This window comes from Heterodontus francisci, unplaced genomic scaffold (genome assembly GCF_036365525.1).
Source record: "Heterodontus francisci isolate sHetFra1 unplaced genomic scaffold, sHetFra1.hap1 HAP1_SCAFFOLD_166, whole genome shotgun sequence".
Classification (NCBI taxonomy): domain Eukaryota; kingdom Metazoa; phylum Chordata; class Chondrichthyes; order Heterodontiformes; family Heterodontidae; genus Heterodontus; species Heterodontus francisci.
Genome location: NW_027141098.1, coordinates 540,503 through 567,230, shown reverse-complemented (window position 1 = coordinate 567,230; position 26,728 = coordinate 540,503).

Genomic DNA, 26,728 nt, shown 5'->3' with positions numbered 1-26,728 from the left:
GGGAAAGAGAGAAAATTGATTAAAAGGCATTTTTAAAGAAAATAACTCCTTACATCTTATTTAACAGTAAAGATTCCGAACATTGCCCAAAGCACACGGATTACTCTAGAATTATAACAAGCCTTTAGAAACTATCAAATTTCTGACTTAATTCCAAGCTTTTGACCCTCAATGAGTTAATTTTTAAAGTGGTCGTCACTGTTCCAATGTTGGAAAAGTTGCAGGCCATTGGTGCACAGCAAGATCCCACAAACAGCATTCTGATAACAGCCAGCTACCCATCCTCTCCCCCTCTGATTCTCTCTATGTTTCCCTCACTCTCCTGCTTCTCTCTCTGTGGGTTCTGTGGGAACGAGAGAGACTCACGGTTGGTATGTTGCCTCCCAGGGGCCAGGGTTCGTGATGTCTCGGATCGTGTTTTTGGGATCCTTAAGGGGGAGGGGGAGCAACCCCAAGTCGTGGTCCACATAGGCACCAACGACATAGGTAGGAAGAGAGATGGGGATTAAAGACAGAAATTCAGGGAGCGAGGGTGGAAGCTGAGAGCGAGAACAAACAGAGTTGTTATCTCTGGGTTGTTGCCCGTGCCACGTGATAGCGAAGCGAGGAATAGGGAGAGAGAGGAGTTGAACACGTGGCTGCAGGGATGGTGCAGGAGGGAGGGTTTTGTTTTCCTGGATAATTGGGGCTCTTTCTGGGGTAGGTGGGACCTCTACAAACAGGATGGTCTTCACCTGAACCAGAGGGGTACCAATATCCTGGGGGGGGGGGGGGGGGCGGAGATTTGCTAGTGCTCTTCGGGGGGGTTTAAACTAATTCAGCAGGGGAATGGGAACATAATTGTCGTGTCAGTGCACAGGATGATGAGAGTAGTGAGGTCAGGGATATGGTTACAAGGACGCAAGAGGGCACTGGCAAGCAAGAACCTGGTTTAAAGTGTGTCTACTTCAACGCCAGGAGCATCCGGAATAAGGTGGGTGAGCTTGCAGCATGGGTTGGTACCTGGGATCTCGATGTAGTGGCCATTTCGGAGGCATGGGTAGGGCAGGGGCAGGAATGGATGTTGCAGATTCCGGGATTTAGATGTTTCAGTAAGAACAGAGAAGATGGTAAAAGGCAAGCGGGGGGGGGGGGGGTGGGGGGCGGGGGTGGGTGGTGTGGCATTGTTAATCAAGGAGAGTATTACAGCGACAGAAAGGACGTTTGAGGACTCGTCTACTGAGGTAGTATGGGCCGAGGTTAGAAACAGGAGAGGTGAGGTTACCCTGTTGGGAGTCTTTTATAGACCTCCGAATAGTTCCAGAGATGGAGAGGAAAGGATAGCGAAGATGATTCTCGACAGGGGCGAGAGTAACAGGGTAGTTGTTATGGGGGACTTTAACTTTCCAAATATCGACTGGAAATACTATAGTTCGAGTACTTTAGATGGGTCAGTTTTTGTCCAGTGTGTGCAGGAGGGTTTTCTGACACAGTATGTAGACAGGCCAACCAGGGGCGATGCCACATTGGATTTGGTACTGGGAAATGAACCCGGCCAGCTGTTAGATTTAGATGTAGGTGAGCACTTTGGTGATAGTGATCACAATTCGGTTAGGTTTACCTTAGCGATGGGCAGGGGCAGGTATATACCGCAGGGCAAGAATTATAGCTGGGGGAAAGGAAATTATGATGCGATTAGGCAAGATTTAGGATGCATAGGATGGGGAAGGAAACTGCAGGGGATGGGAACAATCGAAATGTGGAGCTTATTCAAGGAGCAGCTACTGTGTGTCCTTGATAAGTATGTACCTGTCAGGCAGGGAGGAAGTTGTCGAGAGAGGGAGCCGTGGTTTACTAAAGAAGTTGACGCGCTTGTCAAGAGGAAGAAGAAGGCTTATGTTAGGATGAGACGTGAAGGCTCAGTTAGGGCGCTTGAGAGCTACAAGCTAGCCAGGAAGGATCGAAAGGGAGAGCTAAGAAGAGCAAGGAGAGGACACGAGAAGTCATTGGTGGATAGGATCAGGGAAACCCTAAGGCTTTCTCTAGGTATATCAGGAATAAAAGAATGACTAGAGTTAGATTAGGGCCAATCAAGGATAGTAGTGGGAAGTTGTGTGTGGAATCAGAGGAGATAGGGGAAGTGTTAAATGAGTATTTTGCGTCAGTATTTACAGTAGAGAAAGAAAATGGTGTTGAGAATACTGTGATTCAGGCTACTAGGCTAGATGGGATTGACGTTCAGAAGGAGGAGGTGGTATCAATTTTGGAAAGTGTGAAAATAGATAAGTCCCCTGGGCCAGATGGGATTTATCCTAGGATACTCTGGGAAGCCAGGGAGGAGATTGCAGAGCCTTTGTCCTTGATCTTTATGTCGTCATTGTCGACAGGAATAGTGCTGGAAGACTGGAGGATAGCAAATGTTGTCCCCTTGTTCAAGAAGGGGAGTAGAGACAGCCCTGGTAATTATAGACCTGTGAGCCTTACTTCGGCTGTGGGTAAAATGTTGGAAAAGGTTATAAGAGACATGATTTATAATCATCTTGAAAAGAATAAGTTCATTAGAGATAGTCAGCACGGTTTTGTGACGGGTAGGTCGTGCCTCACAAACCTTATTGAGTTTTTCGAGAAGGTGACCAAACAGGTGGATGAGGGTAAAGCAGTGGATGTGGTGTATATGGATTTCAGTAAGGCGTTTGATAAGGTTCCCCACGGTAGGCTATTGCAGAAAATACGGAAGTATGGGGTTGAAGGTGATTTAGAGCTTTGGATCAGAAATTGGCTAGCTGAAAGAAGACAGGGGGTGGTGGTTGATGGCAAATGTTCATCCTGGAGTTTAGTTACTAGTGGTGTACCGCAAGGATCTGTTTTGGGGCCACTGCTGTTTGTCATTTTTACAAATGACCTGGAAGAGGGTGTAAAAGGGTGGGTTAGTAAATTTGCAGATGACACTAAGGTCGGTGGAGTTGTGGATAGTGCCGAAGGATGTTGTAGGGTACAGAGGGACATAGATAGGCTGCAGAGCTGGGCTGAGAGATGGCAAATGGAGTTTAATGCGGAAAAGTGTGAGGTGATTCACTTTGGAAGGAGGAACAGGAATGCAGAGTACTGGGCTAAAAGGAAGATTCTTGGTAGTGTAAATGAACAGAGAGATCTTGGTGTCCAGGTGCATAAATCCCTGAAGGGTGCTACCCAGGTTAATAGGGCTGTTAAGAAGGCATATGGTGTGTTAGCTTTTAATTGTAGGGGGATCGAGTTTCGGAGCCACGAGGTCATGCTGCAGCTGTACAAAACTCTGGTGAGACCGCACCTGGAGTATTGCGTGCAGTTCCGGTCACCGCATTATAGGAAGGATGTGGAAGCTATGGAAAGGGTGCAGAGGAGATTTACTAGGATATTGCCTGGTATGGAGGGAAGGTCTTACGAGGAAAGGCTAAGGGACTTGAGGTTGTTTTCGTTGGAGAGAAGGAGGAGGAGAGGTGACTTAATAGAGACATATAAGATAATCAGAGGGTTAGATAAGGTGGATAGTGAGCGTCTTTTTCCTCGGATGGTGATGGCAAACACGAGGGGACATAGCTTCAAGTTGAGGGGTGATAGATATAGGACAGATGTGAGAGGTAGTTTCTTTACTCAGAGAGTAGTAAGGGCGTGGAACGCCCTGCCTGCAGCAGTAGTAGATTCGCCAACATTAAGGGCATTTAAGTGGTCATTGGATAGACATATAGATGAAAATGGAATAGTGTAGGTCAGATGGTTTCACAGGTCGGCGCAACATCGAGGGCCGAAGGGCCTGTACTGCGCTGTAATGTTCTAATTCTAATTCTAACTCTCTTCCACAAACAGCAATTGACGCTGAGACACTTGTTCATTTTTAAATCTGAGATTGATAGATTCTTGTTAACCAAAGGTATTAAGAGATCAGGGGCAAAGCTGGGATATATGGTGTTAGTTAGATCAGAGATCAGCCCTGATTTCACTGAATGCTGTAACAGGGTCGAGGGGTTAAATTGCCTCCTCATCTTCCTCTGTCTCTTTGGTGTACATGGTTTACCAGAGGGCATTTGATACAGAGCCGCACAAAATTACAGCTCAGTGAATAAATGGGACGGTAGCAACATGCATACAAAACTGGCTGAGAGACGGGAAACAGGGAATAGTTATACATGGATGTTTTTCGGGCTGGAAGATGGTTTGTAGTGGAGTTCCCCAGGGATCAGTGTTGGGACCCTTGCTTTTCCTGATATATATTAAGGACCTAGACCTCTGTGTACAGGGCGCAATTCCAAAGTTGGAAGATGATACGAAACTTGGAAGCATTGTGAACTGTGAGGAGGATAGTGCAGAACTTGAAAAGGACATAGACAAGTTGGTGGAATGGGCGGACAAGTGACACATGAGGTTCCATGTGGAGAAATGTGAATGATTAATTTTGGTAGGAAGAACATGGAGAGGCAATATAGAATAGAGGTTACAATTCTGAACGGGTTGCAGGAGAAGAGGGAGCTGGGTGTATATGTGCATAAGTCATTGAAGCTGGCAGGACAGGTTGAGAGAGTGGTTGATAAAGTGTACAGTATCCTGGGCTTTATTAATAGGGCATAGATTACAAGAGCAAGGAAGTTATGTTCGAACTTGTATAAGGCACTAGTTTGGAATGTAACCAGAGAGGATTGGAAAATGATGGTCAGAGCCTCCTCTATTTCCTCCCTTACACCTCTTAACAACTTGGTGAATTATCAGCTTTCAAAGATGTTGAACCCCTTAATGTGACCTCTCAATATGTTGATCCCAGCCAATATTTCAAACTCCTCCTCCTTGACTACAATGTCTGTGTCGTTCCCTCTTTTGTGAAGATAGATACAATGTATTCAGTCTGAACCAGGCCAACATCTTCCATCTCCACAGGCAAGAAGAAGGAGGAGAGGCAATCTAAACTAAATAATACAATTCTAACAGGGGGTGCAGAAACAGACAGATCTGGGCGGTATTTGTGCACCAATCACTGAAGGTGGCGGGGCAGGTTGTGAAAGTGGTTAGAAGGCATAAGGAGTCAGTCCTGGGATTTATAAATAGAGACATAGAATACAAAACAAGAGAGATATGATGGACCTTCGTCAATCATTGCTTTCACCTCAACTGGAGTATGGTCCAATTCTGGACACCACACTTTCGGAAGGATGTGGGGGCATTAGAGAGGGTGCAGAAAAGGTTCACGAGCAAGGTTCCATGGATGAGGGACTTCAGTTACGTGGATAGATTGGAGAATCTGGGGGTTTTCTCTATGTCTCTCTCTGTCCTCCTCTCTGTCTCTCCCTCCTGCTATCTCTGACACTGGGACGGAGACAGAGGGAGAGAGGGTGAGATATACAGACAGAGAGAGTGCTGGAGGGAGGGACAAGGTTGTAGAGAGACAGATTGTTGGGATGGATCGAAAAGGAGAATGTAAGATATATTAATTTGATGTAATCCTTCACTGCATTGTGTACAAACATCGAACAGACAGGTATGGAGAGAGAAACATCAGGAGAGATCCAGAGAGAATATCTTCCATTTTAAACATACAGAAAGCTATTCCACTGTGGGAGCCATCAAACCATCATGTTTTTGGTTGTGGAAATTTTGAAATCTATGTCCCCGCTTATGGACCTCTGTGCTAAGGGAAATAGGTCCTTCCTATCCACTCGATCGAGGCCTCTCATAATTTTATACACCTCAACTCAATCTCCCTTCAGCCTCCTCTGTTCCAAAGAAATCAACCCCAGCTACTCCAATCATTCCTTTGGATTTCTTTGCAATTTTGGAAATCGCTTCTGCAAACAGGAATTCATGCTGACTTAATTGTTAATTTTTAAGAATGGTATTGATAGATTCTTGTTAACCAAAGGTATTAAGAGATAAATGGCAAAGGTGTTAGTTAGATCAGAGATCAGCCCTGATCTCATTAAATGCTGGAAGATTGTTGAGGGGTTAAATTGCCTGCTCCTCTTCCTATGTCCGATGTTAAATATCCTTCTTTCGCTCTCAGTCACCCTGTCAGTCTGTGTCTCTCTGTTTCTCTCTTTCTGCCTCTCTCTGTTACGGACTTTGCAGAGCGAAATTCACTCTGCATCCACCCCATGATGTTCCTGCCTTGGGACTGTTGGATGGGACAGGAGCATTACTTTGTATCTAATCCATGCTGTACCTGTCCAGGAAACGTTGATGGGAGAGTAGAAACAGAGAGGTCTGGGACGAGTGTCCTCATTGGGAAGGACTCAATGGTGCCTCCTAATTGACTAGTTAGCAATATTGGTGCTCCATGGATGAAAGGGGCAGTGGCTGAGTGGATACAACATTGCTGAGAGAGTGGACAATGGTTGTTTCAGACTGGAAGGAGGTATTCAGTGGAGGATCATATTCGGACCACTGCTCTTTTTGATATATACTAATGACTTGGACTTGTGTTTACAGGGCATAACTTCAACATTTGCCAATGTTTGTGACATCTGCAATGTAATAAACATGGAAGGGACTAGTAGCAGACTTCAGCAGGACAGAGGCAGTCTGGTGAAATGGAACACACAAGAACACAAAACGCCCAACACTGGTTTGGACAGAACATGGGGATATTTTATGATGGTTCTGTTGGGTGATTTTTACTAATGTGAAGATTGTGCAGTCTCTGTGTGTCGGTTTGTGTGTGTATCAGTGCCTGTATCTGTGTGTGTCTCTGCTTCTGCTGCATTTCACCCGGTCTCAGTTTGTGCTGCACAAGACCATTTCTCTGTTTATAATACAATAGGCCTTGTCTTTACTCTGTATCTAACCTCATGCTGCCCCTGTCCTGGGAGTGTGTGATGGGATAGTGCAGAGGGTAAATTACTCTATGTCCAAGCCCACACTGTGCTTGGCTTGCGAGTGTCCAATGGGACAGTGTAAATGGAGCTTTACTCTGTATCCCTGGAATTTCGAAGACTAAGGGGTGATTTGATGAAGGTTTTCAGAATGTTAAGGGAAACTGATTGGGTAGACAGAGAGAAACTATTCCCACTGGCTGCGGAGTCTAGAACTTGGGGACATAGTCTAAAAATTTAAACGGAGACTAAAAACCTTTCAGGAGTGAAATAAAGAAACTCTTCAAAACACAAGGTATGGTATCGGTTTGGAACTCTCTTCAACAAACAGCAATTGATGCTGAGACACTTGTTAATTTTTAAATCTGAGTTTGATAGATTTTTGCTAACAAAAGGTATTAAGTGATATGGGGCAAAGACGGGTACATGGAGTTCGATCACAGATCAGCCATGATCTCATTGAATGACAGAACAGAGTTGAGGGGCTAAATGGTCTCCTCGTACTCTGTCCTCTGTCAAATATCCTGCTATCACTCTCTGTGTCTGAGACAACCTCTCGGTCTGATGTCTCCCTCTTTCCCTCCTCTCACAGAACATCAGTCAGCTATTTTAGGTTTGTTTACAGTGGATATTTCATGATACAACACCAACACTGGGACATTTATTACAGAGACTGACTCCTCACTAATGTAAGGTTAGTGCTTTAAACTTGACAGAGAAACAGATCCTGGCATTCAGTTGAATGTAGCTTCATCCTGAAAAGTGTCAGTAAACGTGTTGAGAAATGTGTCAAAAGCTGTTTCCATTCAGACATTCCTGCATTGTGGAAGTGTGAGCGATCTTTGCAGAGACAGGAAATAGTGGAGTTTGAATGGACCTGCAGGTTTTGGTTGATGCAATAAGGTGAGAATTTGAATTGTGTCCTTTGCAGATGCTCAGAATTGAAGGTATTGACAGAACACCACATGAAGTAGTTTACCAATGTCTGACAAACTTCAAAGACCTCAGACACATGGAAGAAGAGGAGAAGGGAACAATATACAAAACCTGAGACAGTCAGACAACAGCAGTAGGAAAATGAATCTCTTTTTATGGGTTTTAATTTGAAGGCCTGTGCTGATGATTGAAAAAGCAGGAGTTCACACAGGGCTGTTGTGAATTTGAATTCTGTTTTTTCTTTAAATAAACATAAATCTTGAATTCAAAAACCTCCAGGATGGAATGATTCACTCCTGTCTACGAGTGCAAAGCCTGTGTGTGTCTCAGTTTTGCTGTATTTATTAACGATTTAAGATGATGTGGTAGAATGCAACATACCCAAGTTTACCAATGACACAAAAATAGGCAGCATTGTAAGCAGTGTAGCTGGAAGCATCAAATTACAAAGAGATATTAATATCTTAAATAAATGGGCAAAACTGTGGAAGAGAGATTTCAATGTCGGTAAAAAAAATACTGGAACAGAGTACGTTATAAATGGTAAAAAGTTAGAAATACTGGAGGTCTAAAGAGACTTGGGCGGGGTGGGGGGGGGGTAGTCTGTGTCCATCTGAGTGCAGTGCAGATTGACCAGAATGATAACTGGACTCCAAGGGTTAAATTACGAGGTGATATTACACCAACTATGGATTTATTCCCTGGAATTTAGGAGGATCCAGGTGATTTACTCAAAGTTGTTGAGATATTAAGGGGAACTGATGGGGTAGCTTGGAAGAAACTATTTCAGCTGCTTTGGAACATAGGAAGAGGAGTAGGCCATTCTGCCCATCGAGCCTGCATGCCATTCAATACTATCATTTTTGATCATCCTCTTCAATGTCTTTTTCCCACAATATCCCCACATTCCTTCATGTCATTTGTATTTCGAAATCTGTCAATCTCTGCTTTAAACATCCTCAATGACTGAACTTCCACAGCCCTCTGGAGTAGAGAATTCCAAAGATTCACAACCCTCTGAGTAAAGAAAATTCTCCGCATCTCTGCCCTAACTGGCTTGCCCCTTATTTTGAAATAGTGTCCCCTGATTCTAGACTCCTCAACCAGGAGAAACATCTACCCTGTCTATCCCATTAAGTATGTGTTGGTTTCAATGAGATGACCCCTCATTCTTTGAAACTCTAGAGAATACAGCCTTAGTTTCCCCAATCTCTCTTCATAGGACAGTCCCATCATCCTGGGAACAGGTCTGGTGAACCTCCATTGCACTCCCTCTCTGGCAATAATATCCTTCCTAAGGTAAGGGGACCAAAACTGCACACAGTACTCCAGGTGCGGTCTAACCAAGGTTCTATACGATTGAAGTAAGACTTCACTACTCCTGTACTCAAATCCTCTTGTGATAAAGGCTAACATACCATTAGTCTTCTTAATTGCTTTGTGCACCTGCATATTAGCTTTCAGTGACTTATTGACGGGGACACCCAGGTCACTTTGTACATCTACACTTTCTAATCTCTTACCATCTAACAAATATTCTGCACATCTATTTTTCCTTCCAAAATGGATAACCTCTAATTTTTCCACATTATATTCCATCCACCACGTTCTTGCCCACTCACTAAGTCTGACCAAATCCCCTTGCAGCCGCTTTGCATCTTCTTCACAACACACATTCCCAACTTTTGTCATCTGAGCACTTGGGAATATTACATTTGGTCCCCACATCAAAATCATTGAAGTATATTGTGAACAGCTGGGGCCCGAGTACTGATCCTTGCGGTCACAGTCTGCCAATGGGAGAATGACCCATTTATTCCTACTCTCTGTTTTCTGCCTGTTAACCAATCCTGCATCCATGCCAGTATATTACCTCCTGTCCCATGTGCTTTAATTTTGCTAACCAGTTTTCTGTGGGAGACTTTATCAAAAGCCTTCTGAAGATCCAAGTACACAACGTCCACCTTTATTAATTCTGCTGGAACATCCTCAAAAAACTCCAACGGGTTCGTCAAACATGATTTCCCATTCCTAAATCCATGTTGACGATGCCCAATCAGATCATTATTATCCAAGTATCCATTTATCACATCCTTTAGAAGAGATTCTATCCTTTTCCCAATCACTGATGGAAGGCGAACAGGTCTGAAATTCCCTGTTTTCTCTCTCCCTCCCTTCTTAAATAGAGGGCTGACATTTGCTACTTTCCAATCTGCAGGACCCGTTCCAGAAAGAATAGAATTTTGGAAGATGATCACCAATGCATCCATTATCTCCATAGCTACCTCTTTCAACACTCTGGGATGTCGAATCTCAGGTCCTGGGAACTTATCAACCTTCAGCCCCATTAATTTCTCCAATACAACCTTCTCACTAATACTAATTTCCTTCAATTCCTCATTCCCCCAATCCCTGGGATCTATAATTCTGGGAGATTTCTTGTATCTTCCTCAGTGAAGACAGACACAAAGTTATCATTTAGCTTCACTCTCATTTCTCTCTTCCCCATTATAAATTCCCCTGACTCTGCCTGTAATGGACCCACATTTGTCTCAGCCAAAAGATTAATTTTTATGTCCCGATAGAAAGTTTTACTGTCCGTTTTTATGTTTTTATATTTGGGGGAGTCTGGGACTGGTGAGCATAGTCTCAAAATTAGAGGCAGACCTTTCAGGAGTGAAGTGAGGAAACACCTCGACAGACTAAAGGTGGTGTTAGTTTGGAACTGTCTTCTGTAAACGACCATAAATGCAAAATCAATTGTTCATTTTTAAATCTAAGATTGACCTTCTCGAATGCCTTTATGAAATTGAAATATTCTCTGTCACTCTCTGTCCCTGGGGCAGTCTGATTGTGTGCGTGTTGGTGCGTGTCTTTCTCTGTGGGTGTGTGTCTGTCTGTGTCTATGCCTGTTTCTCTCTCCTTTCTCAGAACCTCGGTAAAACACCACATACATCAATCTGTCATTTTAATTTGGCTGCTTTTGGTGATACCACAACTGCAGAGGGTACAATTCCTTATGCAGGCCGGTGAAAAAAAACCCATATCCCGCTAATTAACAGCATATTCTGTCTGCATTGTATACTGTGATTGATTAATCCCTAATAATTGATCAAGTCTGACATTGATTACTGTTTGAAAGTCTCCAGGTTTACTTTCCTCCCAGCGCTGATTAAAAGTTCGAGTTTACCTCAGTGTTTTGGATATATCAAACCCTGATCCCACACCCAGTAAAGTATTTTATATGATGGACTCTGCAAATGCTGATATACTCAGTACGCACGGTACCTTCATGTTGTAATAAGATGTTATAATCTCTATTCAGATAACTCTCATCCCACAGGGGCAAAATTTCACTGGGTCAACATTCTGACTAAACACGAAAACATTCCAGAAAGCGAGGCTCACAAATTCAACACAAGTTGCCTTTTCTGAGTCTCTCTGGTTTGTTCTGATTTTCTGTTGGGTGGCATCAGCCTCAATTTTATGTTCAGACCTGAACCCACAAACGTATAACTCAGAGGCAGGATTATTACCCACTGAGCTACATCTGGCTCCAACGTTCCCAATAAAAATGTAGTTGTTGCGCACGGCAAGTTTTATTGTCCCATGTGCAGTCCCTTTAAATTTTTATGAATCTTCGAAGACGTGTGTTATTTATCACGGAACAGGACCTGCGTGGTACCTTCCAGGCTGCTGCACACAGCTTTGCAGGAACACTGACCGACACACTCAAAGAACAAATAAAATCACAGCACAGGAACAGGCCCTTCGGCCCTCCAAGCCTACGCCGATCCAAATCATCTATCTAAACCTGTCGCCTATTTTCTAAGGGTCTGTATCTCTTTACTTCCTGCCCATTCATGTATCTGTCTGGATACATCTTAAAAGACTCCATCGTGCCCGCGTCTACCACCTCCGCTGGCAATGCGTTCCAGGCAGCCACCACCCTCTGCGCAAAGAACTTTCCACGCATATCCCCCCTAAACCTTTCCCCTTTCACTTTGAACTCGTGTCCCCTAGTAATTGAATCCCCCACTCTGGGAATAAGCTTCTTGCTATCCACCCTGTCTATACCTCTCATGATTTTGTACACCTCAATCAGGTCCCCCCTCAACCTTCGTCTTTCTAATGAAAATAATCCTAATCTACTCAACCTCTCTTCATAGCTAGCGCCCTCCAGACCAGGCAACATCCTGGTGAACCTCCTCTGCAACCTCTCCAAAGCATCCACATCCTTTTGGTAATGTGACGAACAGAACTGCACGCAGTATTCCAAATGTGGCCGAACCAAAGTCCTATACAACTGTAACACGACCTGCCAACTCTTGTACTCAATACCCCGTCCGATGAAGGAAAGCATGCCGTCTGCCTTCTTGACCACTCTATTGACCTGCGTTGCCACCTTCAGGGAACAATGGACCTGAACACCGAAATCTCTCTGGACATCAATTTTCCCCAGGACTTTTCCATTTACTGTATAGTTCACTCTTGAATTAGATCTTCCAAAATGCATCACCTCGCATTTGCCCTGATTGAACTCCATCTGCCATTTCTCTGCCCAACTCTCCTGTCTATCTATATTCTGCTGTATTCTCTGACAGTTCCCTTCACTATCTGCTGCTCCACCAACCTTAGTGTCGTCTGCAAACTTGCTAATCAGACCACCTATACTTTCCTCCAAATCATTTATGTATATCACAAACAACAGTGGTCCCAGCACGGATCCCTGTGGAACACCACTGGTCACACGTCTCCATTTTGATAAACTCCTTTCCACTGCTACTCTCTGTCTCCTGTTGCCCAGCCAGTTCTTTATCCATCTAGCTAGTGCACCTTGGACCCCATGCGCCTTCACTTTCTCCATCAGCCTACCATGGGGAACCTTATCAAACGCCTTACTGAAGTCCATGTATACGACATCTACAGCCATTCCCTCATCAACCAACTTTGTCACTTCCTCAAAGAATTCTATTAAGTTGGTAAGACATGACCTTCCCTGCACAAAACCATGTTGCCTATCACTGATAAGCCCATTTTCTTCCAAATGGGAATAGATCTTATCCCTCAGTATCTTCTCCAGAAATTTCCCTACCACTGACGGCAGGCTCACTGGTCTATAATTACCTGGATTATCCCCGCTACCCTTCTTAAACAAGGGGACAACATTAGCAATTCTCCAGTCCTCCGGGACCTCACCCGTGTTTAAGGAAGTTGCAAAGATATCTGTTAAGGCCCCAACTATTTCCTCTCTCGCTTCCCACAGTAACCTGGGATAGATACCATCCGGACCTGGGGACTTGTCCACCTTAATGCCTTTTAGAATACCCAACACTTCCTCCCTCCTTATGCCGACTTGACCTAGAGTAATCAAACATCTGTCCCTAACCTCAACATCCGTCATGTCCCTCTCCTCGGTGAATACCGATGCAAACTACTCGTTTAGAATATCACCCATTTTCTCTGACTCCACGCATAACTTTCCTCCTTTGTCCTTGAGTGGGCCAATCCTTTCTCTAGTTACCCTCTTGCTCCTTATATATGAGTAAAAGGCTTTGGGATTTTCCTTAACCAAACTCCATCCCAATCTCTTCCTCTTTCTCTCCGGTTATCTCTCGCCATTGCTATCCTTCCCTCTCTCTGTTCTTCCCTCTCTATATCTATCCCTGTCTTTCTCACTGTTACTCCCTCCATCTGGATGTAGGAGGAGAAAGAGAGGCATAAAGAGAGGCAGCTTTATTCTGTATCGAACCCCACACTGTACCTGCCCTGCTGGTGTTTGATAGAACAGAGAGGACAGAGATTTGCATTGTCGATAACTCCAGGTTGTACTTGGCTTGGCAGCATTTGAAGGGACAGTTCAGACGGAGCTTTACTCTGTATCGTTGGAATTTCGAAGGGTGAGGGGTGATTTGATCAAAGTTTACAGGACAATACTGGAAACTGATGGGGTAGATAGCGAGAAACTCTTCTCACTGGTTGGAGGAGTCTCGGACGAAGGGGACAGTGGAAAAATTGAAAATTAGTCCAAAACCCTTTCAACGGTGAAATTTATTAACACATCTACACACAAAGGGTGGTAGAAGTTTGGAACTGTCTTCCACAAATGACCCCTCCCTATCTCTGCAATCTCCTCCAGCTCCACAATCCACCAGTATCTGCAATCCTCTAATTCTGGCCTCTTGAGGATCCCCAATTTGAATTGTTCCAGCATTGGTGGCCGTGCCTTCAAGATGCCAAGTTCCTAACTCTGTAATTCCTTTCCTAAACCTCTCCGTCTAACTAAATCTCTTTCCTCTTTGAAGACGCTCCCTCAAGCCAACCTCTGACCAAGTTTTTGGTCGTCTAGTACAATATCTCCTGAAGTGACTCGGTGTCAAATTTTTATTTTCTTTATTCATTTGTTGGATGTGTGAGTTACTGGCCAGGCCAGCATTTATTGCCCATCCCTATTTGCCCTTGAACCGCTGCAGTCCACGCGGGGTGGATGCACCCACAGTGCTGTTAGGAAGGGAGTTCCAGGATTTTGACCCAGTGACAGTGAAGGAACGGCGATATAGTTCCAAGTCAGGATGGCGTGCGAATTGAAGGGAAACTTGCAGGTGGTGGTGTTCCCATAGATGCTTCCTGTTTGTTTGCTCTCTCTCCCCCTCCTTTCTAGACCGACCTGTCCTCCTGCCCCTCTCTGTCATGAGAACCTAAGAACAGAAGAAAGTGGGTGCAGGAACAGAGAGAGGTGGGGATATCTGTGCACAAATTGAAGGTGGCAGGGTTCGTTGAGAAAGTGGTTAAAAGGCATATGAGATGCCTGGCGTCGTAAATCGAGGCTTACAGTTGAAAAGCAAGGAGGTTACGATGAAGCTTTCTGAAACACTGCTTTATCCTCAGCTAGTATTGTGTCCAATTCTGGACACCGTACTTTAGGAAGGATGTGGGGGCATTAGAGAGGGTGCAGAAACGATTCACGAGCAAGGTTCCAGGGTTGAGAGACTTCAGTTACGTGGATAGATTGGAGAAGCTGGTGTTGTTCTCCATAGAGAAGAGAAACTTGAGATGAGATTTGATAGAGGTGTTCAAAATCATGAGGGGTCCGGACAGGACAGATGTCGGAGTAGGAATGCAGCACATAGGACATTCCATACCCATTTCTGTTGTTTGTTTACTTCAACAAGTGAATTGACCATTTAATATTTTTAACCTACTTAACCCTTGTGTTCCCACAAAGATCAAGCTAGCAAATTCAACAATGTCCACTTTGACTTCATCCCATCGTGTCTTATGTACATTCTCACAAGATAGGAGGTATAACTGTCGTCATAAAATACAGCTGAAAATTGATCAGTTACATTGTTATTTCAGTCCATATTTACAGTACATACGGTACCTTACTGTTGTAATAAAGTCATATAGTATCTATTCATCCCACTGGGGCAAAATTTCACTGGCTCAACATTCTCACCAAATACTAAAACATTCCACATTGCAAGACTCTCAAATTCAACACAAGTTTCCTTTTCTGAGTCTTGCTGGTCTGTTCTGCTTCTCTGAGGGACTACGAATGCTTATCCTCCACATGAGCAGTCGTCCTAATCCCGTGTGCCTGTCCTGCTCCCAAACCCGGCATCCGCTTACATTAAGGCAAGTGATACAGGAGCGTCTCAGTGACTGAGGCAGGTGAGTCTTGAGGCTGAACCAGGCACTGTGATTGACCCGGGTTAATCTGACACTCTAGGGAATGTTTAAACGGAGCTGTACTCTGTATCTAACCCGTGCTGGACCTTCTCTGAGTTGTTCGATGGGGCAGTGCAGACGAGGAGAGTTATTCCTCACCCACGTTAAATATGGAGAAGTTATTCCTTCAAGTACATATCCAAGAGATTGTTTTAAATGTGATGAGGGTTTCTGCCTCGACCATCCTTTCGAGTCACAGAGTCACAGAGAGATACAGTACTGAAACAGGCCCTTCGGCCCACCCAGTCTGTGCCAGCCATCAACCACATATTTTATACTAATCCTTTCAGGCAGTGAGTTCCAGACTCACGCCAGCCACTGTCTGAAGCAACTATTGATGTGTTTCGTTCAGTTCAGTTTGATGTCAATGTTTCCCCAGGATGTTGATGCTGGGGGATTCAGCGATGGGATAATGCTTTGAATGCCAAGGGGAGGTGGTTGGATTCTCTCTTGTTGCAGATGGTCATTGCCTGGCACTTGTGTGACATGAATGTTACTTCCCACTGGTCAGCCCAAACCTGAATGTTGTCTGGGTCTTGGTGCATGTGGCTATGGATTGCTTCATTATCTGAGGCAAATACTGTGGATGCTGGAAATCTTGAAACCATCGAGCTGAATCGCAAACTCTGTTTCTCTCTCTACAGATGCTGCCTGACCTGCTCAGTATTTCCAGCATTTCCTGCTGGGATTTCATGATCTGAGGAGGTGCGAATGGAACCGAACACTGTGCAATCATCAGTGAACATCCCTACTTCTGGCCTGACGATGGAGGGCAGCTCATTGAGGGAGCAGCTGAAGATGGTTGAGCCTCGGACACTACCCTGAGGAGCTCCTGCAGCGATGTCCTGGGAATGAGATGACTGACCTCCAACAACCACAACCATCTTCCTTTGTGCTCGGTATGACTCCAACCAGCGGATTCCCACTGACTTCAGTTTTACTCGGGCTCCTCGATGTCACATTCGGTCAAACGCAGTCTTGATTTTAATGTCCGTCTCTCTTCCCAATAGCAGACAGGAGTGAATCATTCCCTTTGACCCGTTGTGTACTGAACATGCTCTGCTTCTTCACAGCCTGATACAGGAATGTACACGGCCGATTAATGTAGCCCATCAAACACTCTGAGAGCAGGTTCAGCACAGCTTAGGAACAGAGTACAGTTCCTTCAACATTCTCTCTCTGTCTTCCTCGCTCTGTCTCTCCCTCCTGCTATCTCTTACACTAGGAGAGAGACAGAGGGAGAGAGGGTTAGATGTGCAGAAATCGGGAGTGCTGTGGATAGGGACAAGGTTGGAGAGAGAGAGATTGATGGGATGGATTGAAAGGGAGAATGTAAGATATATTAATTTGACATAATTCTTCACTGCTGTTTGCACAGCCATATCAGAGATAGGTACGGAGAGAGAAACATCAGGAGAGATGCAGAGGAAATATCCTCCATTTTAAACATCCATCAAGCTATTACACCATTGTGATATTTGTTGTTGACATTTTGAAATCTATGACCCCGCTTATGGACCTCTGTGTTAAGGGAAATCGGTTCTTCCCATCCACTCTACCGAGGCCCCTCATAATTTTACGCACCTCAACTCAATCTCCCCTCAGCCTCCTCTGTTACAAAGAAAACAACCCCAGCCTGTCAGTCATTCCTTTGGATTTCTTTGCAATTTTGGAACTCTCTTCTGCAAATAGGGATTCCTATTGGCTTCATTGTTAATTTTTAAATCTGGGATTGATAGATTCTTTTTAACCAAAGGTATTAAGAGATAAGGGGCAAAGGTGGGATATGTGGTGTTAGTTAGATCACAGATCAGCCCTGATCTAACTGAATGCAGGAACAGGGTTGAGGGGTTAAATTGCCTCCTCCTCTTCCGATGTCCCATGTTAAATATCCTTCTTTCACTCTCAGTCACCCTCTCTTTCTGTGTGTCTCTATTTTTCTCTTTCCATCTTTCTCTCTGTCTGTTTCGGAGAGTGCAGAGCGAGATTCAGTCTGCATCCACCCCATGATGTTCCTGCCCTGGGAGTCGTCTCTGCTTTTGCTGCGTTTCACCCGCTCTCAGTTTGTACTGCACAAGACCATTTCTCTGTCTATAATACAATGGGTCCTGTGTTTACTCTGTATCTCACCCCATGCTGCCCCTACCCTGGGCGTGTGTGATGGGACACTGCAGAGGGAAATTTACTCTGTGTCTAACCCCACACTGTGCTTGGCTTGGGAGTGTTTAATGGGACTGTGTAGATGGAGCTTTACTGTGTGTCCCTGGAGGTTAGAAGGTTAAGGGGTGATTTGAACCCCTGTCCCCAGGCCATCAGGTTGGGCCTCTGGATTACGTGACCAGTGATATTATCACCACCCAACTGCCTCCAAAATGGATGCGTACATTGTCTGCCCTGTAATATCAATCACAGTAGTTTCTGGGATGTAACCCTGAACATGGTCCAGAATCAGAGACTCAAAGTTCACATTTTAACTGAGAAAAGGCAGGAACAGAGTGAAACGGGATTGCTTTTGTCCCTGGATTCAGTGTCACTGAGTGGGTCTGTTATTATTTTATCTCCACAGGGAGAGTCACTGACTGGGTCTGTTATTATCGTATCTCCACAAGGAGTGTCACTGAGTCGGTCTGTTATTATGGTATCTCCACAGGGAGAGGCACTGAGTGGGTCTGTTATTATAGTATCTCCACAGGGAGAGTCACTGAGTGGGTCTGTTATTATGGTATCTCCACAAGGAGTGTCACTGAGTCGGTCTGTTATTATGGTATCTCCACAGGGAGAGTCACTGAGTGGGTCTGTTATTATAGTATCTCGCCAGGGAGAGTCACTGAGTGGGTCTGTTATTAAAGTATCTCCACAGGGAGAGTCACTGAGTGGGTCTGTTATTATAGTATCTCCACAGGGAGAGTCACTGAGTGGGTCTGTTATTCTAGTATCTCCACAGGGAGAGTCACTGAGTGGGTCTGTTATTATAGTATCTCCACAGGGAGAGTCAATAAGTGGGTCAGTTATTAGGGTATCTCTACAGGGAGAGTCACTGAGTCGGTCTGTTATTATGGTATCTCCACAGGGAGAGTCACTGAGTGGGTCTGTTATTATAGTATCTCCACAGGGAGAGTCACTGAGTGGGTCTGTTATTATAGTATCTCCACAGGGAGAGTCACTGAGTGGGTCTGTTATTATAGTATATCCACAGGGAGAGTCACTGAGTGGGTCTGTTATTATAGTATCTCCACAGGGAGAGTGACTGAGTGGGTCTGTTATTATAGTATCTCCACAGGGAGAGTCACTGAGTGGGTCTGTTATTATAGTATCTCCACAGAGAGAGTCACTGAGTGGGTCTGTTATTATAGTATCTCCACAGGGAGAGTCCCTGAGTGGGTCTGTTATTATAGAATCTCCACAGGGAGAGTCACTGAGTGGGTCTGCTTTTATAGTATCTCCACAGGGAGAGTCACTGAGTGGGTCTGTTATTATGGTATCTCCAAAGAGAGAGTCACTGAGTGGGTCTGTTATTATAGTATCTCCACAGGGAGAGTCACTGAGTGGGTCTGTTATTATAGTATCTCCACAGGGAGAGTCACTGAGTGGGTCTGTTATTATAGTATCTCCACAGGGAGAGTCACTGAGTGGGTCTGTTATTATGGTATCTCCACAGAGAGAGTCACTGAGTGGGTCTGTTATTATAGTATCTCCACAGGGAGAGTCACTGAGTGGGTCTGTTATTATGGTATCTCCACAGAGAGAGTCACTGAGTGGGTCTGTTATTATAGTATCTCCACAGGGAGAGTCACTGAGTGGGTCTGTTACTATGGTATCTCCACAGAGAGAGTCACTGAGTGGGTCTGTTATTATAGTATCTGCACAGGGAGAGTCACTGAGTGGGTCTGTTATTCTTGTATCTCCACAGGGAGAGTCACTGAGTGGGTCTGTCATTATAGTATCTCCACAGAGAGAGTCACTGAGTGGGTCTGTTATTATAGTATCTCCACAGGGAGAGTCACTGAGTGGGTCTGTTATTATAGTATCTCCACAGGGAGAGTCACTGAGTGGGTCTGTTATTATAGTATCTCCACAGGGAGAGTCACTGAGTGGGTCTGTTACTATGGTATCTCCACAGAGAGAGTCACTGAGTGGGTCTGTTATTATAGTATCTGCACAGGGAGAGTCACTGAGTGGGTCTGTTATTATTGTATCTCCACAGGGAGAGTCACTGAGTGGGTCTGTCATTATAGTATCTCCACAGAGAGAGTCACTGAGTGGGTCTGTTATTATAGTATCTCCACAGGGAGAGTCACTGAGTGGGTCTGTTATTATAGTATCTCCACAGGGAGAGTCACTGAGTGAGTCTGTTATTATAGTATCTCCACAGGGAGAGGCACTGAGTGGGTATGTTATTATATTATCTCCACAGGGAGAGTCACTGAGTGGGTCTGTTATTATAGTATCTCCACAGGGAGAGTCACTGCGTGGGTCTGTTATTATAGTATCTCCACAGGGAGAGTCACTGAGTGGGTCTGTTATTATAGAATCTCCACAGGGAGAGTCACTGAGTGGGTCTGTTATTATAGTATCTCCAAAGGGAGAGTCACTGTGTGGGTCTGTTATTATAGTATCACCAAAGGGAGAGTCACTGTGTGGGTCTGTTATTATAGTATCTCCACAGGGAAAGACACTGAGTGGGTCTGTTATTATAGTATCTCCACAGGGAGAGTCACTGAGTGGGTCTGTTATTATAGTATCTCCACAGGGAGAGTCATTGAGTGTGTCTGTAATTATAGTATCTAAACAGGGAGAGTCACTGAGTGGGTCTGTTATTATTTTATCTCCACAGGGAGAGTCACTGAGTGGGTCTGTTATTATAGTATCTCCACAGGGAGAGTCACTGTGTGGCTCTGTTATTATAGTATCTCCACAGGGAGAGTCACTGAGTGGGTCTGTTATTATAGTATCTCCACAGGGAGAGTCACTGAGTGGGTCTGTTATTATGGTATCTCCACAGGGAGTGTCACTGAGTGGGTCTGTTATCATAGTATCTCCACAGGGAGCGTCACTGAGTGGGTCTGTTATTATAGTATCTCCACAGGGAGAGACACTGAGTGGGTCTGTTATTATAGTATCTCCACAGGGAGAGTCACTGAGTGGGTCTGTTATTATAGTATCTCCACAGGGAGAGACACTGAGTGGGTCTGTTATTATAGTATCTCCACAGGGAGAGTCACTGAGTGGGTCTGTTATTATAGTATCTCCACAGGGAGAGTCACTGAGTGGGTCTGTTATTATAGTATCTCCACAGGGAGAGTCACTGAGTGGGTCTGTTATTATAGTATCTCCACAGGTAGTGTCACTGATTTGGTCTGTTATTATAGTATCTCCACAGAGAGAGTCACTGAGTGGGTCTGTCATTATAGTATCTCCACAGGGAGAGTCACTGAGTGGGTCTGTTATTATAGTCTCTCCACAGGGAGTGTCACTGAGTGGGTCTGTTATTATAGTATCTCCACAGGGAGAGTCACTGAGTGGGTCTGTGATTATAGTTTTTCCTCAGAGAGAGTCACTGAGTGGCTCTGTTGTTGTTGCATCTCCACGAGGAGAGTCACTGGGTCGATCTGTAATTATAGTCTCTCCACTGGGACAATCATTGAGTGGGTCAGTTCTTATACTGTCACCACAGGAAGAGTCAGTGAGTGGATCTGAAATTACAGTATCTCCACAAGGAGTGTCGCTGAGTCGGTCTGTTATTATAGTATCTCCACAGGTAGAGTCACTGAGTGTGTCTTTTATTATAGTATCTCCACAGGGTGAGTCACTGAGTGGGTCTGTTATTATAGTATCTCCACAGGGAGAGTCACTGAGTGGGTCTGTTATTATAGTATCTCCACAGGGAGAGTCACTGAGTGGTTCTGTTATTATAGTATCTCGCCAGGGAGAGTCACTGAGTGGGTCTGTTATTATAGTATCTCCACAGGGAGAGTCACTGAGTGGGTCTGTTATTATAGTATCTCCACAGGGAGAGTCACTGAGTGGGTCTGTTATTATAGTATCTCCACAGGGAGAGTCACTGAGTGGGTCTGTTATAATAGTATATCCACAGGGTGAGTCACTGAGTGGGTCTGTTATTATAGTATCTCCACAGGGAGAGTCCATAAGTGGGTCTGTTATTATGGTATCTCCACAGGGAGAGTCACTGAGTGGGTCTGTTATTATAGTATCTCCACAGGGAGAGTAACTGAGTGGGTCTGTTATTATTATATCTCCACAGGGAGAGTCACTGAGTGGGTCTGTTATTATAGTATCTCCACAGAGAGAGTCACTGAGTGGGTCTGTTATTATAGTACCTCCACAGGGAGAGTCACTGAGTGGGTCTGTTATTACAGTATCTCCACAGGGAGAGTCACTGAGTGGGTCTGTTATTATAGTATCTCCACAGGGAGAGTCACTGAGTGGGTCTGTTATTATAGTATCTCCACAGGGAGAGTCACTGCTTGGGGCTGTTATTATAGTATCTCCACAGGGAGAGTCACTGAGTGGGTCTGTTATTATAGTATCTCCACAGGGAGAGTCACTGAGTGGGGCTGTTATTATAGTATCTCCACAGGGAGAGTCACTGAGTGGGTCTGTTATTATAGTATCTCCACAGAGAGAGTCACTGAGTGGGTCTGTTATTATAGTATCTCCACAGGGAGAGTCCCTGAGTGGGTCTGTTATTATAGAATCTCCACAGGGAGAGTCACTGAGTGGGTCTGTTATTATAGTATCTCCACAGGGAGAGTCACTGAGTGGGTCTGTTATTATGGTATCTCCAAAGAGAGAGTCACTGAGTGGGTCTGTTATTATAGTATCTCCACAGGGAGAGTCACTGAGTGGGTCTGTTATTATAGTATCTCCACAGGGAGAGTCACTGAGTGGGTCTGTTCTTATAGTATCTCCACAGGGAGAGTCACTGAGTGGGTCTGTTATTATGGTATCTCCACAGAGAGAGTCTCTGAGTGGGTCTGTTATTATAGTATCTCCACAGGGAGAGTCACTGAGTGGGTCTGTTATTATAGTATCTCCACAGGGAGAGTCACTGAGTGGGTCTGTTATTATAGTATCTCCACAGGGAGAGTCACTGAGTGGGTCTGTTATTATAGTATCTCCATGGGAAAGTCACTGAGTGGGTCTGTTATTATAGTATCTCCACAGGGAGAGTCACTGTGTGGGTCTGTTATTATAGTATCTCCACAGGGAGAGTCATTGAGTGGGTCTGTAATTAAAGTATCTAAACAGGGAGAGTCACTGAGTGGGTCTGTTATTATTTTATCTCCACAGGGAGAGTCACTGAGTGGGTCTGTTATTATAGTATCTCCACAGGGAGAGTCACTGTGTGGCTCTGTTATTATAGTATCTCCACAGGGAGAGTCACTGAGTAGGTCTGTTATTATAGTATCTCCACAGGGAGAGTCACTGAGTGGGTCTGTTATTATGGTATCTCCACAGGGAGTGTCACTGAGTGGGTCTGTTATCATAGTATCTCCACAGGGAGCGTCACTGAGTGGGTCTGTTATTATAGTATCTCCACAGGGAGAGACACTGAGTGGGTCTGTTATTATAGTATCTCCACAGGGAGAGTCACTGAGTGGGTCTGTTATTATAGTATCTCCACAGGGAGAGTCACTGAGTGGGTCTGTTATTATAGTATCTCCACAGGGAGAGTCACTGAGTGGGTCTGTTATTATAGTATCTCCACAGGGAGAGTCACTGAGTGGGTCTGTTATTATAGTATCTCCACAGGGAGAGTCACTGAGTGGGTCTGTTATTATAGTATCTCCACTGGGAGCGTCACTGAGTGGGTCTGTTATTATAGTATCTCCACAGGGAGAGTCACTGAGTGGGTCTGTTATTATAGTATCTCCACAGGTAGAGTCACTGATTTGGTCTGTTATTATAGTATCTCCACAGAGAGAGTCACTGAGTGGGTCTGTCATTATATTATCTCCACAGGGAGAGTCACTGAGTGGGTCTGTTATTATAGTCTCTCCACAGGGAGTGTCACTGAGTGGGTCTGTTATTATAGTATCTCCACAGGGAGAGTCACTGAGTGGGTCTGTGATTATAGTATTTCCTCAGAGAGAGTCACTGAGTGGCTCTGTTGTTGTTGCATCTCCACGAGGAGAGTCACTGGGTCGATCTGTAATTATAGTCTCTCCACTGGGACAATCATTGAGTGGGTCAGTTCTTATACTGTCACCACAGGAAGAGTCAGTGAGTGGATCTGAAATTACAGTATCTCCACAAGGAGTGTCGCTGAGTCGGTCTGCTACTATAGTATCTCCACAGGTAGAGTCACTGAGTGTGTCTTTTATTATAGTATCTCCACAGGGTGAGTCACTGAGTGGGTCTGTTATTATAGTATCTCCACAGGGAGAGTCACTGAGTGGGTCTGTTATTATAGTATCTCCACAGGGAGAGTCACTGAGTGGGTCTGTTATTATAGTATCTCGCCAGGGAGAGTCACTGAGTGTGTCTGTTATTATCGTATCTCCACAGGGAGAGTCACTGAGTGGGTCTGTCATTATAGTATCTCCACAGAGAGAGTCACTGAGTGGGTCTGTTATTATAGTATCTCCACAGGGAGAGTCACTGAGTGGGTCTGTTATTATAGTATCTCCACAGGGAGAGTCACTGAGTGGGTCTGTTACTATGGTATCTCCACAGAGAGAGTCACTGAGTGGGTCTGTTATTATAGTATCTGCACAGGGAGAGTCACTGAGTGGGTCTGTTATTATTGTATCTCCACAGGGAGAGTCACTGAGTGGGTCTGTCATTATAGTATCTCCACAGAGAGAGTCACTGAGTGGGTCTGTTATTATAGTATCTCCACAGGGAGAGTCACTGAGTGGGTCTGTTATTATAGTATCTCCACAGGGAGAGTCACTGAGTGGGTCTGTTATTATAGTATCTCCAAAGGGAGAGTCACTGTGTGGGTCTGTTATTATAGTATCTCCAAAGGGAGAGTCACTGTGTGGGACTGTTATTATAGTATCTCCACAGGGAAAGTCACTGAGTGGGTCTGTTATTATAGTATCTCCACAGGGAGAGTCACTGTGTGGGTCTGTTATTATAGTATCTCCACAGGGAGAGTCATTGAGTGGGTCTGTAATTAAAGTATCTAAACAGGGAGAGTCACTGAGTGGGTCTGTTATTATGGTATCTCCACAGGGAGTGTCACTGAGTGGGTCTGTTATCATAGTATCTCCACAGGGAGCGTCACTGAGTGGGTCTGTTATTATAGTATCTCCACAGGGAGAGACACTGAGTGGGTCTGTTATTATAGTATCTCCACAGGGAGAGTCACTGAGTGGGTCTGTTATTATAGTATCTCCACAGGGAGAGTCACTGAGTGGGTCTGTTATTATAGTATCTCCACAGGGAGAGTCACTGAGTGGGTCTGTTATTATAGTATCTCCACAGGGAGAGTCACTGAGTGGGTCTGTTATTATAGTATCTCCACAGGGAGAGTCACTGAGTGGGTCTGTTATTATAGTATCTCCACTGGGAGCGTCACTGAGTGGGTCTGTTATTATAGTATCTCCACAGGGAGAGTCACTGAGTGGGTCTGTTATTATAGTATCTCCACAGGTAGTGTCACTGATTTGGTCTGTTATTATAGTATCTCCACAGAGAGAGTCACTGAGTGGGTCTGTCATTATATTATCTCCACAGGGAGAGTCACTGAGTGGGTCTGTTATTATAGTCTCTCCACAGGGAGTGTCACTGAGTGGGTCTGTTATTATAGTATCTCCACATGGAGAGTCACTGAGTGGGTCTGTGATTATAGTATTTCCTCAGAGAGAGTCACTGAGTGGCTCTGTTGTTGTTGCATCTCCACGAGGAGAGTCACTGGGTCGATCTGTAATTATAGTCTCTCCACTGGGACAATCATTGAGTGGGTCAGTTCTTATACTGTCACCACAGGAAGAGTCAGTGAGTGGATCTGAAATTACAGTATCTCCACAAGGAGTGTCGCTGAGTCGGTCTGCTACTATAGTATCTCCACAGGTAGAGTCACTGAGTGTGTCTTTTATTATAGTATCTCCACAGGGTGAGTCACTGAGTGGGTCTGTTATTATAGTATGTCCACAGGGAGAGTCACTGAGTGGGTCTGTTATTATAGTATCTCCACAGGGAGAGTCACTGAGTGGGTCTGTTATTATAGTATCTCGCCAGGGAGAGTCACTGAGTGTGTCTGTTATTATCGTATCTCCACAGGGAGAGTCACTGAGTGGGACTGTCATTATAGTATCTCCACAGAGAGAGTCACTGAGTGGGTCTGTTATTATAGTATCTCCACAGGGAGAGTCACTGAGTGGGTCTGTTATTATAGTATCTCCACAGGGAGAGTCACTGAGTGGGTCTGTTACTATGGTATCTCCACAGAGAGAGTCACTGAGTGGGTCTGTTATTATAGTATCTGCACAGGGAGAGTCACTGAGTGGGTCTGTTATTATTGTATCTCCACAGGGAGAGTCACTGAGTGGGTCTGTCATTATAGTATCTCCACAGAGAGAGTCACTGAGTGGGTCTGTTATTATAGTATCTCCACAGGGAGAGTCACTGAGTGGGTCTGTTATTATAGTATCTCCACAGGGAGAGTCACTGAGTGAGTCTGTTATTACAGTATCTCCACAGGGAGAGGCACTGAGTGGGTATGTTATTATATTATCTCCACAGGGAGAGTCACTGAGTGGGTCTGTTATTATAGTATCTCCACAGGGAGAGTCACTGCGTGGGTCTGTTATTATAGTATCTCCACAGGGAGAGTCACTGAGTGGGTCTGTTATTATAGAATCTCCACAGGGAGAGTCACTGAGTGGGTCTGTTATTATAGTATCTCCAAAGGGAGAGTCACTGTGTGGGTCTGTTATTATAGTATCTCCAAAGGGAGAGTCACTGTGTGGGTCTGTTATTATAGTATCTCCACAGGGAAAGTCACTGAGTGGGTCTGTTATTATAGTATCTCCACAGGGAGAGTCACTGAGTGGGTCTGTTATTATAGTATCTCCACAGGGAGAGTCATTGAGTGGGTCTGTAATTATAGTATCTAAACAGGGAGAGTCACTGAGTGGGTCTGTTATTATTTTATCTCCACAGGGAGAGTCACTGAGTGGGTCTGTTATTATAGTATCTCCACAGGGAGAGTCACTGTGTGGCTCTGTTATTATAGTATCTCCACAGGGAGAGTCACTGAGTGGTTCTGTTATTATAGT